The sequence below is a fragment of the Carlito syrichta genome, unplaced genomic scaffold (assembly GCF_000164805.1).
Source record: "Carlito syrichta isolate Samal-C Ts95f unplaced genomic scaffold, Tarsius_syrichta-2.0.1 Scaffold304822, whole genome shotgun sequence".
NCBI lineage: Eukaryota > Metazoa > Chordata > Mammalia > Primates > Tarsiidae > Carlito > Carlito syrichta.
In genome coordinates this window covers 121633-128454 of record NW_007248918.1, presented here as the reverse complement: position 1 = coordinate 128454, position 6822 = coordinate 121633, and positions in this window count along the sequence as shown.

Sequence of the window (6822 nt, the reverse complement as noted above, 5' to 3'; positions counted from 1 at the left end):
GCTAATTTTTTGATTTATTGTAGAGATGAGATCTTGCCAAGTTGCCCAGGTGGGTGTCAAACCCGTGGGCTCAGGCAATCCACTCACCTCAGCTTCCAAGGCATGGGATTACAGGCTGAGCCACTGAGCCCAGCTGATTTGTTTTATTTTGAAACAGGATATTGATCTCTTTGGAGTTCTTCCTCCTCCTGTTCTGGCCACACCCTTTGTCCAGAGGCTGGAACAGGATGGGGGTGGGGTGCCTGAGACTGAGCACTTGTCAGGTTCCTTTGAAGTTTGTGCTTTCAGAATATTCCCTCTCTGTGGGTCACGATCAATCCCTGACTCATTGAGCTGCCAGTCACTGAGATCGGGTCTATTGCTCTGTGGTGAGCAAGTCAGAGCACTTTCCTGCTCTGTTTTCAAGATGGTGGCAGGGTGCCTCTTTCATATTCTGCAGTGGGGCTCTGCCTCTGGGCTCACTCCCCAACCCTGGCTGCCAGTGTGTGTGCAGGTGCTGCAGTGGTGGGGCAGAATCTGGAGCCAGCAGTCTCTCCCACTGCAGTGGTGAAGCATAGCCTTGAGCTAGTAATCTCTCCCCACCGCTTCTTCCCAGGAAGAATTTTGTCAGTTAAAAAAATTGGTACTTGGCTTCTGTGACCCAGGAAGTGCTGGGGACCAAGCAGAGCAGCCGCAGCACCAGCTATTTCACTAGGAGAGCTCTGGTCACTTTGCTCACAAGTCCCTAGTTAGTCTACCTCTCCCAGTATCTTCTTTCTGGCAAGGGTTTTGTTGATTTAAAATAAAAATGGCACTCGGCTTCTGTCTCCTGGGAACCACTAGGGTCCAAGTCGAACAGGTGTGGCACAGACTGCTTCACCAGGAGAGCCCTGACTACTTGCTCCCAAGCCCCCACTCAGTCAGCCACTCACATGACCACTCAATTACTGGCATGTACACAAGGTTTTCCGTATACTCACTCACACTGGGATGTACGTAATCTGACCGGCTTGGCTGCCATCTTCCTGTTCCTCTCGAGTTTCCTTTAGATTCTGGATATTAGGCCTTTGTCTGAGGAATAATTTGCAAATTTTTCTCCCATTCCAGATGAGGAGGGTTTTTAGTGTTCAGAAATTACCTGTTGGGTACAATGTTCACTATCTGGGGAATGGGAGAGACAATCTTCCCCACTACACAATATGTCCACAAAACAAACATACACTTGTACTCCTTAACCTAAAATAAAAATGAATAAAAAGAGAAAATTGTGGCTAGAAGTAGATGTTAGGTTAAAGATAGGGCACAAGAGTGCTGAAGAACAAAGTAGAAAGGAAGCTTTCAGACCAGGAAAGGCATTTGCACTTTTATCATACAAAAGGAAACTTCTAAGAACAAATATGTAGAATGTGATTTTATTCTGTTTTCCTAAAGGCACAAAGTCCTTATTTTGCTTTCTTTAGCAAGCCACACCCATTATTCAGCTTGGTGTCCTTCACTGAATAGCCAGTCATCCCATAACACATAGTTTATATACTAGTAGGTTCAATTTTTAAACAAAATTTCCTGAAGTGGTGTCTTTATTTATTTTAGACCAAATAGTGGACAATGTTTACTAGGGTTTCTTCTACCCCATTAATACGGAGATTTTACTAAAGAAAACTACTAAATATTAGGACTTGTTTATTCTTTGAAACTTCACAACCTTCTCATGGTTAATCAGTGATCTTTTTTTCCTCTGAGATTAATTCAATATTCTATACTGTATTAATTTTCCCCAGGAAACTTATACCACAATGAATCTTGTTTTCATTGACATTCTAACCACTTTTCTGTATTTTTATTTAGTTGTTTAAAGAAGATCTTCAAGAAACACAAATTGGATTTTTCTACTTTATTTTTCTCCATTTTTAAAAATTGTGGAACATTTTAAACATAAAGAAAAGTCAAGGAAGGAATGGAGTGATTCACTGCTGTGTACCTATTTCCAGCTAACAATTACTAACACATGGTAAGTCTCACTACATTTTCATATATTTTTGCTTTAGTTGGCCTGTTTTTTCCTGTATTTCCTTAAAATACTCTGTTTATCTCCTATTGTATTTCACATTTTACCAGGTACACTACTGACCAAGTTTCTCAGTCACTTTAAATATACTTTTAATGGCAACTGATTTGTCTTGTTTTGTCTTCTCAGGCCTCATTCATACTTCATGATGAACATTTGGAGGGATATTCAAGTACTCTTATAATATGTCAGCAGTAAAGCATTTTTTCATTTAGGCCTACCTGGATCCTGTGTAGGGGAAAAACTGGCTAAACCAGTTAGACTGATGTGGAAATGTGACTAAAAATAGCACATTTTTCAAGTTCAGTGAAGGTTGAGACTGACAATTTTAAGTTTCTTTACAATGGCTAAAACAACTCTATTCCTTAGTGCTCTTCTTTCTTTGTTTAAGAGGAACATTAAAGCAAAAAGCCAAAATATCATTGACTGTGAGACAGAGGTTGGCATCTTTTACTTTATCAAGCTTTCATTTTCTTATTCTTTCCAGTGTCCAAAGTACTCTGGGGGTGTTAGAAATGTATTAAGGTATCATACGTTAGCAGGTGAATAACACGTTTTCTACAATTAATTAGTTAATGACATTAATGGTGCAATGTGAATTACTTTAAACAGCAATATAAAAGATCAAATTTAAAAGAGTATCATGTCTAGATATACATTAAATATTCATTTCATAAATTACTAGCATTACTAAACTGTGCTTATCTAAATTTTTCTTTCACGTTTAGCACATTCCTAATACTTTCTTGTAACTTGTGGTCACTGCCCGAGAGTGGTAGAGACGTTTAATTGTCCTCCAACATCAGGCTCCTTTTCCGTGTTGTGTGTGATGGTGGAAGGCCACTGTCCAGCCAGGACCACGCTTCTCTCCTTCCCTTGCTGCAGCCTCAGCACCCACAGCAGCTCTGGGAACACAGGTGGCACCCAATACACACCTGATGAAAGACTGCTAGCCCACATGCCCTCTGCCTTATAAATGATCTCAGAAGTCCCTCCGGATGTAGCATGCCATGTTGATGTGTCATGACTCCACTTTACAAATTAGTGACAAAAGTCTTTGAGAAATCGCGGCATTTGGGAGCCATGGTTCCCCTTGTGTTGCTGGTTTCCACCCCTGGAAAGAAGAGCTCTGATCCCTCATATGGCTGTTTGTTTGCGACTATGGCAAGGTGAATGACTGAACATGCAATGTGACAGAATCACACTGGGAAATCAAATATAGTCTCTGGTTTTCTTGGCTGTCGGACTTCAGGAAGAAATGAAGAAGGTATAGTTGGGCTGCAATTGGTTGGTTCTCTGAGAGTGTTGTATATTTGCCATTAGAAGTTGACAGTGACTAAAACCAAGACATTGCTTGAAATACCCTAAACCAAGGGACTTATCATAAGATGCCTTCCAAAGTATCTGTTGAAGTAATATGTGAACGGATTGACTCTTTTTGTGACACAATACTATCAGCTAGAGTCTGAGCAGACTGTATGACAACATACACCTATGAAATTACAAAACAAAGGAGTGGACACATCAGTGCAGATAGAAGGTATACTTTATAAGTTCACAACTCCAATTCATGTCTTAAAATTAATTGTTAGCTGGACATCGTGGCACATGCCTGCAGTTCCAGCTACTTGGAAGGCTGAAGAGGAAAGATCATCTGAGCCCAGCAGGTTGAGGCTGCAGTGGCCATGAGTGACAGAGTGGCCTGGGCGACAGAGTGAGACTCAACTAAAAAAAAAACCTATTTGTTTATATGTCTGTCTTTATGTTGAGTCTACAATATCTTCAAGGGCACAGTTTGCATTTTATTCATCTCTGTATGCGCCTTGCAAATAGTAAATACAAAATGTTTGTCCCGGTGAATAAGGGAGTGAAGAGATGGATGTTTAATATATAATGTCTACATACAAAATCACTTATTTAGAGTACTTAGACATTGCAAACTTATTTTGAGCAAGACCAGTAGGCCATAAAATAGTGATGGTCTTTTTAAATGATGTTGGAGACTAAAATTTGAGGATAGCAGTTGGTTTTGTACTTTCTGTGAAGCACTACAGGTCATGCAACAATAACAAGAAATTCATTACCCACTTGTGAAATTCTGTGGAGAGAATGCTTACAATAGACACATTATCGGCAGGTTCAGGAAGAAGGGTAAGAACTGGGGATAAGATAGCATCTGTGTGTCACTATCTAGAAGGGCAGCCCTTAAAGATTTGGAGTACACAGAATAAGAGCATTACAGTGTTAGCAACAGCGTAAATAGAAAGCAAGCTTGTGCTGAGATTTAACCTTAAAACACAGCCTTTTAAAAAGTAATACTTATGTGGAACTTTGAAAAATTGGGTAGTTTTGGTTACTAAAGATAACTACAAAGGTTAAGTAGCTATGAAAATATTATTTCTAAACATTAAAAAAATGGGAACCAATTCTGTCACCTTTTTAATTCCCATAGTTCCTTGGACCTATGCAAATAATTAACTTTGCTTAGCTAGATATATTACAACTTTTAAAAAAAATTACTAATATGATAGAAATACATTCTTTACATTTTTTTTTTTTTTTGAGTTGGAGTCTCACTCTGTCGCCCAGACTGGAGTGCAGTGGCTGCTCCCGGCCACCACAGCCTCGACCTGCTGGTCTCCGGCGATCCTTCCACCTCAGCCTTCTGAGTAGCCGGAATTACAGGCATGTGCTACCACGCCCGGCTGATTCTTTGATTTATTGTAGAGATGAGGTCTTGCTGCCCAGGCGGGTCTCGAACCCGCGGGCTCAGGCAATCCACTCACCTCAGCCTCCCAAAGGCGCGGGGTTACAGGCTGAGCCACCGAGCCCGGTCATTCTTTACATTTTAATGTGAAATGTCACACTAACTTTACTTCTTAGCAGTTAGTAAAGTATACTCTGTTGTCTTTTTAATATTTCGAGGTTAGTAATTTTAAAAAGTAGCAGGATGGAGGCTGGGCACAGTGACTCATGCCTGTAATCCCAGCACTTTGGGAGGTCGAGTCGGGAGTATTACCTGAGCCCAGGAGTTTGAGACAGGCCTGGGCAACATAGTGAGACCGTGTCTCCACAAAAAAATAAAAAAATTAGCTGGGCATGGTGGCACATACCTATGGTCCCAGCTACTTGGGAGGCTGAGGCAGAAGGATTGCTGTGATTGGTGACAGAGCGAGACCTCAATTCAAAAGAAAAAGAAAGACAAGAAAAGAGAAAGTAGCAGGATGAAAACATGTGACTGTAGTCTCTGATATTATGTTACCCAGGAGTCGGAGGCAAGAGGATCAGTTGTGGTCAGGACTTCAGGGCTGCAGGGCATGTGACCCCACGTGGGAATAGCACTGCAGCCCGGACAACCTGGCGAGACCCTGTCTCTTAAACAACAATAATAATAACACTTAAAATGAGATTTTCAGTGAAACTTTGCAGAAAATATTTTTCACATGACATTGAACATGTGAATCCAGTGTTTCAATTCAGTGTGAAGAGGCAAATAGAGACGGGATTTTAAGACTCATTTATTCTTTATAGACCATGCAATGCTTTTCTTGCCAGATAAGAAAATTTCTCTACTCTCCTAGTAGCTTAACATGTCAACATTACTGTAAAAGAGTCTTAAGCAACAATTTCCACCCAAGCAATATTTTTAGCTGTTTCTAAGTATATAAAGAGCCTCGGGCCATGGTGCACCTATGTCTTCACTTAGATGTGCATTATTCTCTTTGCTGGGCCATAGATTGGATGAATAATATTTCTAAAACATCTATAAGCTACACAGTTGACCTGCCAACTGTCCATTACTATTTTGTTATTTAAGAAAAACTCAATTCCACCCCCACCCCAAAAGATGTGTGTGTGTGTATTTTTACCCAAGATTAGGATTTCGTTTCAAGTTGGTGATGAATAATGAAAAATCAAGCTGGTTGTAGGATCATTTGCTCTGAAGTTTTACAACTTTCTTTGCTCTGGGATGATCTTGTCTTGGGAGACAACTCCAGGAAGACTAACTGTCAGTTCTGACTGGTCAGTAAGCGCAGCTCCTTCTGGCCACCTTCCAGGAGCCTGTCTACCTCAGGGCCATCTCTGGCAGTTGTGAGGATCCCCTTCCAGGTACTGGTTGTTCAGAGCAGACTTGTGAATTCACTTCCTGCTCTGAATAAAATCTCCTTCACCTGGTTATTTTTCCGTGATTGCGAGGGTGTTCATTCCCTGCTCATTCTGGCTTGAACTGGTGGTTTAGGCCCCTGGGTGAAGAGGGAAGACATTCAGACACATTTTTTGGAGGGAGGCCTGAGCAACAGCTCCTTCAGGTAACGGAAATAATACTGTGTTGCTGTTCAGAACACTCCCCACCTCCCTCACCATACCCCACCTGCCCCCAAAGTCTGAGAAGTTCGATTCTGAGAACAGGCTGGTTATGCTGTTGGTGCTGTTCATATGAAATGAATGACAAAGGGCTCACAGTAGCTGTAAAAGTATAGCGGTATGATGCCTCTATTTACAATGAGTATTTGATGAACGGGAAACACTGTGACTGGAAACACATATTCCAACTCCATTTCTTAGATGTGATGTACTTTATGTGTCAGTGATGTTAGATGCTATTTAAAAAGATATACCACGTGATTCCTATGTTAAGGGACTAAGAAGCTAGAGAAATTGAGACAAATGGAATGAGGAAATAACTAGCATAAAACTCAACATACCTGGAGGTTTCCTAGAAAGGCTAAAAACTTAAAACTAACTTCTTTGATTCTTCTCATTCCTTAGATCATGAC